This window comes from Bacillus rossius, chromosome 8, assembly GCF_032445375.1.
Source record: "Bacillus rossius redtenbacheri isolate Brsri chromosome 8, Brsri_v3, whole genome shotgun sequence".
Taxonomy (NCBI): domain Eukaryota; kingdom Metazoa; phylum Arthropoda; class Insecta; order Phasmatodea; family Bacillidae; genus Bacillus; species Bacillus rossius.
The window spans coordinates 42,439,203-42,452,946 of record NC_086336.1 but is presented as its reverse complement, the minus strand read 5'-3'; positions in this window follow the sequence as shown (position 1 = coordinate 42,452,946).

Genomic DNA, 13,744 nt, shown 5'->3' with positions numbered 1-13,744 from the left:
ACGGAACGTACACACAGTACACACAGAAAACGGAACGTACACACAGTACACACAGGAAACGGAACGTACACACAGTACACACAGGAAACGGAACGTACACACAGTACACACAGGAAACGGAACGTACACACAGTACACACAGGAAACGTAATGATCACACATACAGTAGCGGAAACACACACAGGCTTAGTTGGAAATCAGAATACAAGAAATAAAAACATTAAATTTTTACTTTCAATATTTTATTACTTCTCAACATTACACAAATACAAGTAAAACAAGCCATTATTGTATGTAGCCAGCATTCCTCAGTTCCTTGAGTATGAAGGATATTTCTTTGATGCACGAATAGTTTCCTGCACAAAGCGAACCATGTAGAAGTCTTAGCCGGTCAACCAATATGTTTGGATCTTTCCATGATGTGTAATCATTCTCTTCTACCACCATCTTCCTTGCACCTTTATAATAAATATTATGATCTCTGGTGTCTTCCGTTTTACCACCAACCTCAGGGTAACTTTCATGTTTGAGACGGTGATCATCACAAGCTTGATCAGATTTATTTAATATATCACGTCGTTTCCACCGTTTCGGTCTCAGGACATCGCCACATTCTTCGATCTTGACAGCTCTAGGTGCTTCATCACAGTCTATGCCTTTGTCAACAGCCTCAGAGTCACTGTAACAATCACTGTAGAAGACATCCTCTTCACCCAGATTACAGTATGAATTCGCTATCGATGATGTCGAAGTGTCTTCATCGTCTTCATGCTTCCTTTTTAGGAGTCCATCATTTTTACAAAGAATGGAGGATCTACTGAATATAGGCTTGAATGTATTCTCACTTTTCACGGTGTTGATACTTCCATTAGTTTCAGTCTTCCCGAAGCCATTAGCATCCTTCAATTTATGTTCTTCCTCACGATCGGGTGAGCTAATACCATCACGCTCAGGACAAGGAAAATTATTGTCATAATGCAGATCACTCTTCTTTAGCCTAGTGGATCCATCGGTGTCCTCTATGCCGTAAGTAGTCTTGACTTTACATGTTTTACCATGTCTTTTTAAGCTGTCAATTCGTGTTAACAACCTGCTACAACGATTACAGCTTAACATGTTGCGTAGTGGGTTTCTAGCACAATCATTTTTCTCATGACGTCTAGCATTCCTTCTCATGACAAAATCCTTGTCACAGTATCTACAGCGGCTTCCTTCCGATTCAGCTATATATATCAAACCACGATCCATGATAGCCTCTGTGACTAATGTTAGATACAAACTGTCAGTTTTCTCCAATTGGAACCATTTCTTAAATAGAGTTTTTGAAATATTTCATCAGCGAGAGTTAAGTTATCTAATGCAAAGCAAATTGATGCAAGTAGTTCCGGCTGTAGTCAACAGATGGCGCCACGTGTTGCTTGCAGGTAAATAATATATATTTCATTAATGTAGGATGCGGAACGCTCACTATCGATCGCAAAGGGAGGTTGGCTTCGATAGTATCCAAGGAGAAAAAAGTTCGTCCTTCCTGCTAGTGCTTCTCAGATTTCTCACGGTCCGCCATCTTGGATTACGTCGTCACGACGGCCATCTTGGATGGGTGTGACCTTGACCTTTGAACGAAACCGCAGGAATGATCGCAAGCACACGGATTTACCATCAAAATATTGATAAGAATAATCAGGAGCACACGGAGAAAACCATCATAATATTGGCAAGAATAATCAGGAGCACACGGAGAAAACTGCCACAAGTTTTCTTTGATATCATTAAAAAAAATTAAAAAAAAATAAAAAAACGAAAAAAAAAAATTCAAACAATCTGGCTTGTACTAGAACTCTATCTTTGCTCAACAATGAGAAGTTCACAAGCTAGCAGAATGTTTGAATTTTTTTTTTTTCGTTTTTTTATTTTTTTTAAATTTTTTTTAATGATATCAAAGAAAACTTGTGGCAGTTTTCTCCGTGTGCTCCTGATTATTCTTGCCAATATTATGATGGTTTTCTCCGTGTGCTCCTGATTATTCTTATCAATATTTTGATGGTAAATCCGTGTGCTTGCGATCATTCCTGCGGTTTCGTTCAAAGGTCAAGGTCACACCCATCCAAGATGGCCGTCGTGACGACGTAATCCAAGATGGCGGACCGTGAGAAATCTGAGAAGCACTAGCAGGAAGGACGAACTTTTTTCTCCTTGGATACTATCGAAGCCAACCTCCCTTTGCGATCGATAGTGAGCGTTCCGCATCCTACATTAATGAAATATATATTATTTACCTGCAAGCAACACGTGGCGCCATCTGTTGACTACAGCCGGAACTACTTGCATCAATTTGCTTTGCATTAGATAACTTAACTCTCGCTGATGAAATATTTCAAAAACTCTATTTAAGAAATGGTTCCAATTGGAGAAAACTGACAGTTTGTATCTAACATTAGTCACAGAGGCTATCATGGATCGTGGTTTGATATATATAGCTGAATCGGAAGGAAGCCGCTGTAGATACTGTGACAAGGATTTTGTCATGAGAAGGAATGCTAGACGTCATGAGAAAAATGATTGTGCTAGAAACCCACTACGCAACATGTTAAGCTGTAATCGTTGTAGCAGGTTGTTAACACGAATTGACAGCTTAAAAAGACATGGTAAAACATGTAAAGTCAAGACTACTTACGGCATAGAGGACACCGATGGATCCACTAGGCTAAAGAAGAGTGATCTGCATTATGACAATAATTTTCCTTGTCCTGAGCGTGATGGTATTAGCTCACCCGATCGTGAGGAAGAACATAAATTGAAGGATGCTAATGGCTTCGGGAAGACTGAAACTAATGGAAGTATCAACACCGTGAAAAGTGAGAATACATTCAAGCCTATATTCAGTAGATCCTCCATTCTTTGTAAAAATGATGGACTCCTAAAAAGGAAGCATGAAGACGATGAAGACACTTCGACATCATCGATAGCGAATTCATACTCTAATCTGGGTGAAGAGGATGTCTTCTACAGTGATTGTTACAGTGACTCTGAGGCTGTTGACAAAGGCATAGACTGTGATGAAGCACCTAGAGCTGTCAAGATCGAAGAATGTGGCGATGTCCTGAGACCGAAACGGTGGAAACGACGTGATATATTAAATAAATCTGATCAAGCTTGTGATGATCACCGTCTCAAACATGAAAGTTACCCTGAGGTTGGTGGTAAAACGGAAGACACCAGAGATCATAATATTTATTATAAAGGTGCAAGGAAGATGGTGGTAGAAGAGAATGATTACACATCATGGAAAGATCCAAACATATTGGTTGACCGGCTAAGACTTCTACATGGTTCGCTTTGTGCAGGAAACTATTCGTGCATCAAAGAAATATCCTTCATACTCAAGGAACTGAGGAATGCTGGCTACATACAATAATGGCTTGTTTTACTTGTATTTGTGTAATGTTGAGAAGTAATAAAATATTGAAAGTAAAAATTTAATGCTTTTATTTCTTGTATTCTGATTTCCAACTAAGCCTGTGTGTGTTTCCGCTACTGTATGTGTGATCATTACGTTTCCTGTGTGTACTGTGTGTACGTTCCGTTTCCTGTGTGCACTGTGTGTACGTTCCGTTTCCTGTGTGTGTACTGTGTGTACATTCCGTTTCCTGTGTGTACTGTGTAATCATTTACATTTATTGTGTGTAAATTGCATGTATTGCGCGTACATTGCGTACATTACGTGTTGGAGCTGATGGAGCATTTGGAGCTTTATACACTTGAAGGTAGTTGGAGGAGTCATGTACACTCGTGGAATTGTAGCCTCATAGTCTCTTAGACTCGTAGCATTCTAGCCAAATATCATTGGAGCTGATGAAGAAAAAGGCTGTTGGTGTCAATGACTGTTGGAGTCACTAGACTGATAGAATCAATAGACTGATGGAACCAATGAATATTGGAGCCAATGAATATTGGAGCCAATGACAAATGTGCCACCTTTTCGATGATGGTGCTACCAAATGTGCTGCCTTTTCGTTGTCGGTGCTTCCAAATGTGCTGCCTTTTCGTTGTCGGTGCTTCTATTTTTTTAAATGTTGTTTTGACTCTAGTATTTTAGTAAATTGTTCTTGATTTGACTAGCGTATTATTCAAACCGGTTAATGTATATAAACGAGTCCTAGACAGCAGGACGCTTAGTTTGTTACTGCCGTCGACGGTGTACGGATCACCTAGTTTTTTCTTCTGGTGCATAAGTCGCGTAATTGCCTGTTCTTGCGAACTCGATGGCATCTTTACCGACTTTAACGACGAACTCGATGGAGGTTGTACCATCGACTGCGGGAACCTTGACGTCGTCGTCGACGATGTTGGAGCAGATCCCGTTGGCAACGCCTCTGACAACACTGGAGGAGACTTCGATATGTGCTGTTCCACCATCAACTGAAGTTTCATCATCATTGAATACTTCAATTAATGAAGAGCGTACTTCGCATCAGTGCAAATACTGTGGTGCGTCATTTACTATCACCTCAAATGCTCGCAGACATGAAAGAAGCGGTTGTTCTAATAATGTTCAAAGATTACAATTTCAGTGCAATAAGTGCAATAAACTAATTTCACGTCTCGATAGCTTACATCGTCATTATAAAAAATGCTCCGAGACGTATAATGAACATGGTTATTGATTTGACTCATGTGTTGTACCGGCTAATGAGACTATATGAGTGATATGAACTTCAGTCCGTCTCTGGCTGTGGTGATGAACGGATCGGATAGACATTTAAAGTCATGTAAAAGTCTTAGTCCGTACAATAAGAAGACTGTTTGAATCGAGGAATCCAAAAGGCTTTAGTAATTTGTCAGTGTTTTTTTGTACCTGTAGTAGTGTAGTATGTATGTAATAAAAATTTTTTTAAAAGGACTTGTGTTGTTTTTATTTTCTCAAACCTAACACTTTTTTAGTATTTTTTTAAATTAAAGTTGTTTTGTATCGGTCAGGGATCGAACCAAGGACCTTAGTCGATCCAATCAATCAGTATATATATTACAAATTTATTTAATGAATTTGGAACTTTTTCCCGCCTCTCTAGCATTAAAATTACGAATTTCCAATATGGTGGTCTTGACGTCTGATAGGATGATGGTAGTAGAGGATTTAGAGTCTCTTTACGAATGTTGAACATGTTTTATTGAAATTATTATTTTTTACATAAAATTAAACATTATTGCATCGATCGGGTATCGAACCGAGGACGGGAATCGATATAATCAAACAGAATTCAAATACGTTAATTTTTTGATGAATTTTGGAATTTTTTTCATTAAATTCGGATAATAAATAAAGATTTTCAAGATGGCGTCCAAATTTCAAGATGGTGGACGTGACGTCATACTGGGTGACGATATATATGCTTTGAAAAAAGTGGTGGGAGTCAGTCTGCCTGCAACCACCATTGAGGAAGGAGCCTGTCGCCATTTTTAATTTTTTTTGCATTCGTCGGGTTCGAACCGAGGACTCCGAACTCCGTGTCGTAAAAGTATATTTATATAATTATTTTGTTAAAATTTTATTAAATTAATTTTTTTATAATTTTTAAAAAAAATTTCATTAAAATCGGATAATAAATAAAAAAGTTAAAGATGTCGGCCGTAACGGAAAATGCAACGGTGACGTCATCATCCAATATGGCGGAAAACACATCACCGGAATTTTCGAGAACACACAATGACGTCATCCAAAATGGCGGATCCAAGATGGCGGATCCAAAATGGCCGCCGGGGTCAAGGTCAAGGTCAAAGGTCAAGGTCACAACCATCCAAGATGGCCGCCGTGACGTCACAATCCAATATGGCGGTCGGCACCTCGGCACCTCACCCAGAACCCAGTCCTCGGATGCCCTATTATATACTACTAGTTATTTATTTTCAAATGCTATCAGAACATAATTCAAATAACAATATGCCACCACATTATGTCTGTCATCATTAACTATATTAGGCCCAATTTAAGTATTTTCATTTATGCCTAGGTCTAACACTAATTTTTCACCATTGCAATAGCTTCAAAGTTCAGAACGAGCCTATTTGTTGTATTTACACCATAACTTTAAGCTAACTTATGGAAATATTAGGTAACATATCAATTACAGTTACACTTCCATAGGTCTCAACATTCGTGTTGTATTGGCATATTTTTATTCTGGTAAATGTTAAAAATAAGTTTGATAAATTTATATTAACTCTTAACTTCAACTTATGTACAGCTGAAGCTAACATCTGTGGTGCCAAAATAAGGCCATTAATTTAAGGGACTCACCCTTGACTTACCAATCGTACAACCAAACCAACAACACCCGTCTGACATAAGCAAATTATCCAGGAGAGCTTGATAACTTTATGCGCCATGCTGAAACTCAATTATATCCTGTGTAAGAAAAAATACCATAGGAACGCATTCTGTTGGATTTTCGGCGAATACCCTTCGTGAAAAGACGCTTAATGCTTAAGTTTCCATGGAGAAAAAAAATAATTTTAAAAAATTTGTCACTTGGACGATATTGTTTCTTTAGCTACGCAATGGAAATCACAAAGCAACAAATTTTTCTGTTTATTAAGTAGTATATAATATATAATATATAGTATATAATATAGTATATAATAGTTCTTCCGGAAACAGGAGTAGAAGTGTGATGTGAGAGTCGGTATCAGCCATCTTGGATTGTGACATCACGGCGGTTATCATGGATGACCTTACGTTCACCTTTGACCTTGACTTTCAAAATTTTCCAAAAACTATCAAAAAAGACTCAAAATTTGCCCAAAATTCGCAAAAATTTTCAGTTTACAGGAAAAATTTCGCCGGAAATCTTTTAAAAAAAAATTTTAATATTGAGGGGAAAATTACGATTTTAAGGGAAAATTTTCCGTTTTAGTCCTCAAAAAATGTCAACGGCTTGAAAAGTCTTAAAAGCGGCTTCAGAGTCCCAAAAGTAAGCCGCCCTAAGCCGTTTAGGTCATTACCTTGGCAATAAGGATTTTATGCACGCCATTTTGAAAGTAAATGGTCATCGCTGCAATTTTCGTTACGGCCGCCATATTGAAAGTCCATAACATTTATCCTATTTTAATGGGAAAATTTAAAAATTAATCATAATTATAACATTGAATTTTAATAAGAAAAATTCCGAATTTTTGAAAACTGTGCGCCATCTTGGAAATGCGTAATTATTTAGCTAAAATTACGGAAAATTGTAATTGATCAATTTTAATAGAATTTTAATTAATAAACAAAATAATGATTGATTAGATTTATATCCGTCCTCGCTTCGATCCCTTGACGATGCAAAATAAGGTAATTTTATGTTAAATAAATATTTATTCAATAAAAAATAGGACAAAAAATCCTTAAAGAAGCTTAGGTTCCTTGTCTATCAGTCTCCAGTAAGCCAAATATGTCACATTGACCACCATTTTAAAATTCTCTAATTATTTAGAATTTCAAAAATTAATTAAAAAATTACTCATTCATTTATTAATTAATTCGATGCATTACTGTTCTTGCTTCAATCCTTGGTCGATCAAAAATACAAATTTAAATATCACTTCAATTTACCACAAAAGGGATGGCGTCAAAAAATAAAACAACAAAATTACAATCAAAATATGTATTACATATATCATACACTACGACAGAAAAACTTACTGAAGTTAGTAATCTAATAAAAATTATGGTCTGCATTTGCTTGAAATTACTAATATTCAGCTCCAAACGGTTTACTGAAGACAGAGTCCAGCCAGATCCTTTTCCAAAAAGTATTTTTTCTTCCCGATACTGTGTTGAACAGACTGCTTCATATCGTCGGGATTTTTAATGGGAGTATAACTGTCTTAAATGCGCACTTCTTCGCTCGATCCTCGAACGGATACGGGTTACCATACACGCAGTCCAGCCATCCTTACTTCCTTACTAATATTATAAATGCGAAAGTAACTCTGTCTGTCTGTCTGTTTGTTACCTTTTCCCGGCTGAACGGCTGAACGGATCGTAATGAAATTTGGCAAGGAGATAGATTATATCCTGGGGATGGACATAGGCTATATTTTGTATAAAAAATAAATTTTAAACGGGTTGAAAAAATATATCTTAATATCTTAATATGTGTGTCATAGATATACAAACTGTTAGTGTCATTCCTCTATGTCTGCCTAGCAATAGCTTTCAAGCCATTACGTTAGTTTTTGCTATTTTTAAGGAACTAAGTAGACAGTAAGAAAAAAAATCTCTTGACAGTTTGTAGTGTCGCCATATTTGTTTCAATTTTCAATACGGTTTTTGTATATTACAATTTAAATTGCAGAAAAAAATCATGTTTCATAGACACATAAATAGTGAGTGTGTGTCATTTCTCTATGTCCACGAGGTCTCGCCGCGTCAATTTTCTCCTTGGGGCGAACCCGTCCGCTTAATTAAATAAACAGCTTTTATCGTTGAATGATTTCGTGATTTATTTCATGAAAATCTGCTCTCGTAAAAAAGTTAGTTTTATAGACATTCAATAGGTCTCTCTCTCTCTCTCTCTATCTCTCTCTCTCTCTCTCTCTCTCTCTCTCTCTCTCTCTCTCTGAAGATCAATCTATGAATCGTTACAAATTTATTTCCTTTATTTTTTTAGTTTGATTTGATACAATATGATTTCACTAAAAATCAATTTCTACCCCTTCCTATTTTCATTTCCACATTACGAAGTTTCACTTTTTCCACGCGGAGGGACTCCACGCAATATTTTTGCATGCAATTAAAAACTATTTTTGAATGATGCCAAAGAAGTATAACTTCTTATGCGCGTACCTAAGTACACGCACCCATTTTTTAAATTTAATTTCTTCTATATATTTTTTTTCTCCCTACCTAGAGCACTCATAACTCTTTTAAATTTCACGTGTATGTTTTCAATGTCATTCGAGTTGTACAATTTTTTTTGTCATATTGGTCATGATTTATACTTTGTTTCATTTTGGAAACATACGTATTTTAGGTATTATGACAAATAAAAAAATTAGTTTCCCTAACATTCTTAGGTTTTTATTGTGTGGATAGTTTCAAGTTTAATATTATGTAGGTACATAAATTCTTAAACTTATAAATTTCTTCGAAATTTATTCATAGGTAGGTAGGGCCTACTAATATTTTATATTTGTTAATATTGTTATTTTTTTACATTACCTACTTACTTGCAAGGAGTTTGGTTTAGTGTTTATAATTTATCTGCTGAGCGTCAAGAGTCTTGGGGCTGCTGAGACCGAAGACCAGAAATATTTATCAATTATGTAATATATTGTTGAAAAATTTGAATTTTACTATTTCAGGAAAGTTGATTTTTTTTATTAATTAGAATAGTTACGTGTAATTGCCATCTTCCTTTATTTCATATTAAACATTATGTTTGGTTGTGTGAGATAATTTTATTTATGTATGTTTTAATTTCATTTAATTTCTTATATATGTATTCTTACCTACCTACTTCTATTAAATTTCAGGCGGATGTTAACATTGTCATTCCAGTTGTATAAAAATTTTTTGTCAAATCAGTTGTTATTTATACTTTTTGTTTCATTTTGGACTATGTTTTTTTTTACTTAATTCAAAGATTTGTGGTGTGTACAGGGAGTGATATCTCTATTAATTTCTATACTCCTTTGGATAAGCGGAATATTGCCACCACAGTTTTACATATAAACAAATCCTACAAATGTTTTAAACATTATGACAAATAAAAAATTGTTTCACAAACATCTTTAGTTTTTTTATGTGTATAATTTGAAGTTTAATATTATGTATGTACGTAAATTCTTAAATATAAGAGTTATTTATTTATTTATTTAGATAATTATTCATAGGTAGGTAATAAGCTCTCTATTTGTCAATATTGTTATTATGGTAGATAGGAGTACATTAAATGCTTACATTCTTATATTCCTTTATATCTCTTTCGATCTGGAGTGTTTCCGAGCCATTCGGGGTCCTCAACGTCAATCCAACCCCCCCCCCCCAACCACCCCCCCCCCCCCCCCCGGCCAGGTGGTTAAAGCCCCAAAATTTCGAAAGTTTAAAAAATTTGAAAAATCTATCTCTTTCGATTTTAAGTGTTTTCGAGCCATTCAGGGTCCTCGAACCCCCCGCCCCCTTCTGGGAACAAAGCCCCAAAATTTCGACAATTTCAGGAATTTAAAATATCTATTCTTTCGAGATGGAGTGTTCCAAACCATTCGAGGTCCTGAACATCCACTTTCCGCAAAAGTGAAAGCCCCAAAATTTCGAAATATAAGAATATATATAAATTGGATGTTGGCATGTATGTCGTCAATAAACTCTTACACCGTTTGACCGATCGCCATGAAAGTTGGCACATCGAAGTGTTTTTATCATGGAGAAGGTTTTTATGCTAACCATTTTTTTTTTGTAACTCGCTGCTAGATGTCGCTGTAGCGCATCAACTTCTAAACCTTTCAACCGATCGCCATGGGTAAACAGAAAACCATAGGTCACAGATACACAAACAGTAATTATGTGTCATTTCTTAATGTACACCACACTGGACATATCGCTATCCATTTTGCTGTAACTCGCGGACAATATATCACCCGGTGTTCAGCCCGGGCAAAGCCGGGTACTGCAGCTAGTAAGTCATATTTTAAAGGCCCGAACGTTCCTACTTCTTCAGTAAGCTGATTTATTATGTTCTGCTTGTTATTGTTAAGAAAAGTACAAATATATTTCGATTCACTAAACGTATTCAGATAATAATAGTCTTTCAAAATTCCACGAAATGCAGATTGCGCCACTTGGAATCTATTATCATTTACCCGTAATGCACCAGCACAGTCGTGTATTTAGTGTCATGTCCAGAAGTCATCGCAGTCTTTTTCGGCAAATCTGCTTGTGTTTCTGTACGTAATCGAGTACCTAAACCGAGGAGTCGAAATGTCTGCCGGTAGTTCCACAGTAGGCACATCGATTTCACCTTTACAGTTTATCCCGTGTCGTCTCAAACTGCCAAAACGAGTAAACCACACTTGACACTCATCACAACAAAATTTCATACGAGAAGGATTCTTCGTCCATTTACTTCTTTCGTGTCTTCGTGCATTATGGGAAAATGCGAACGACATATCACAGTAGCCGCAAGGATGTCTAGTCACTGAAGACGAACCTTTCAGACCCAAACCTGATGCTGATGTTACAGCAGTTTGACCAATTCCCAGTGTACTCTTTTGCACATGGATGCATCGTTGTGCGGCGAAACCTTTATTTTCTGCCATGCAGCACGACCTCTGCATGTCTTCATGTGCGTTTTCATATTATCTTTTCCGGCAAACTGCATATGGAATTTCTCACAGGCAAAAATTTTGCGAGGAGGATTCTTAGCACATTCTTTCTTCTCATGTCGACGAGCATTTCTGTTGTTCGAGAATATATTGTCACAGTAACGGCAACGATGATCGTTAGTTGTTGACGAATTATCAACGATTGAAGTCTCCTTCTCTGGCAAAACATCTTTCACCGAGGTTTCCTCCGCAGCCAGCACCGCAGGAATTAAAGTCTCTTCTGCTGGTGGAACCACGCCTTTTGGAGACTCATTTAGTGTGGTTGCCGTCACTGTCATCGGGATCTGCGCCGTCGCCGCTGACGAGATCTCCGCTGTCGATGGTACAGCTTCCATCAAGATCTTCGCGGTTGTCGTCGACGATGCCAACGGGACCTGCGTCACCCTCGTCGTCATTGTCATCTGGATTCCCGTAGATGATGGTACAGCTTTCATCGTGTTCGCGACGTTAAAGACGATAAAGATGCTATCAAGATCACAATAACTAGGTAATTACGTGACTCATATGTCAGATGAGTCAAAGTAATGTGTTCCTTACACCTTCGTAACAAACTGAGAGTTGCGTCGTTCATACCTCATTTATATACTCATAGCCGCCGGAATAGTGTGTTAGTGAAAACGAGAACACACAAGTCAAAATAACATTAAAAAGATAGCACTAAAAAAAAGGAAGCACAATTAACGAACAAACCATACATTTGCAGGTACAATCTACTCAGTGGAATTGGATCCCAACAGTAGGATACGATGGCCGCAAGATGCGATACGATACAATGCCTCCAACTGTCTTTGGATCCAAATGTTTTTTTGCTCCAACAGCTTTAGGCTCCAAGAGTATTTGGCTTCGACAATCTTTGGCTCCAAATGTCTTTGTCTCAAACTGGCTTTGGCTCCAACAGTCTTTCCTCCAACAGTATTTAGCTCCAAAAGTCATTGCCACACAAAGTATTTGGCTCCAAATGCTCCATAGCTCCAATTTCATTTTAAGCTTTGAAGCATGTGGAGTAATTGGAGCAATTGGATCTTGGAAGAAATAGGTCGGATTTGGCCCATTAACGAACTCGACTGAAATTTTCCATTACTATGTTTTATTTATCAGTTCGGAAGTGACTTATGCTAAATTATGGCAGTTATCGTGTCCACAAAAACTGGATACATACAGATGATATAGATTTATAGATTTATAAATATGTATATAAACATTTGATTTTAATGATATTGGGTCTATGGACCATGAGACGTAAAGAACATGTATAAATTTTCTAGACATCGCGCCATGGTAATGGCTCTAATCTTTCTTCTAAATTTCCTAGTAAATAACGAAAACAAAAGATGCAAAACATTGGTTAACACTATTTCACCTTTGCATTATAATGAAGTTGAATCAATTTCTATTTTACGTTAACTTTAAGAAAAGAAAGTTATTGCGAAAATATTTTTTTCTACCTATTGTTAGCATAACATCTTCACTTTTCGAAAGTATGATTCAGGATTTAAATTATTTATGAAACTAGGAAATATGAGCCATTTTAAGATGCATTATTAGATTATATCTGATCATATTCAATGATGATATCCAACAAACATTAAGCAGGAGCATTGATACTCGCCAATTTAATCATTATATATTTTATCTAACTCTTCAAACACATATTATGTGTGTGCAATGTTTTGAGAACAAACAAAAATTAATTATTTTGAGCTAAATCAATATTTATTAGAATAAGCTAGATTTTAATGTCTTCAAAAACATTATCGGTACGAGTATCTAGGGGGGTAAATAGGGTGGAGTTCGATTGTTCAAACCTAAATGCTGAATATATAAACATTTTGGCTGCACTTTTCAGCATGGAAAGCATTAAAGCTGATTTTACCTACTTTACTTGCAAGTTTATCATGGCTGACAAAGGAGTTGGAGCTTGAAACTCAGCTCACCATCTCATTTTAATGATGTGAGGAACTTGATTATTATACTCTTCACCAAACTGCATGAAAAAGATTTTCTAGCACTTTTCATTGTCGATTTAATTTCCCAATATCCTACCGTTCAGCCATACATTGAATTCCGTTACTTCTCTGTAATTACGTTTAGAATATATAAAAAAAAGTCTTAAATGTGATTGGTTCTGTATCCTCTACTTAAGGGCTCATTCTTAGCTTGGTATAATTTTAGTTTCGTGACTTTTATTTGTGTTGCATCTAAAGAAATATTCCAGTCGAATCTCTTGGTTCATTTTCGATGATGATGCATTGATAGGATGGGCCATTAACAACTTTTGCAAAAAGGAACCAACTACCGGAAAAATAAATCTTGTGCTTGTTACATTTTCCATAGGGTTAAAAATAAAATCATAATGGTAGCTGGTCTCTTAAGTCACAGA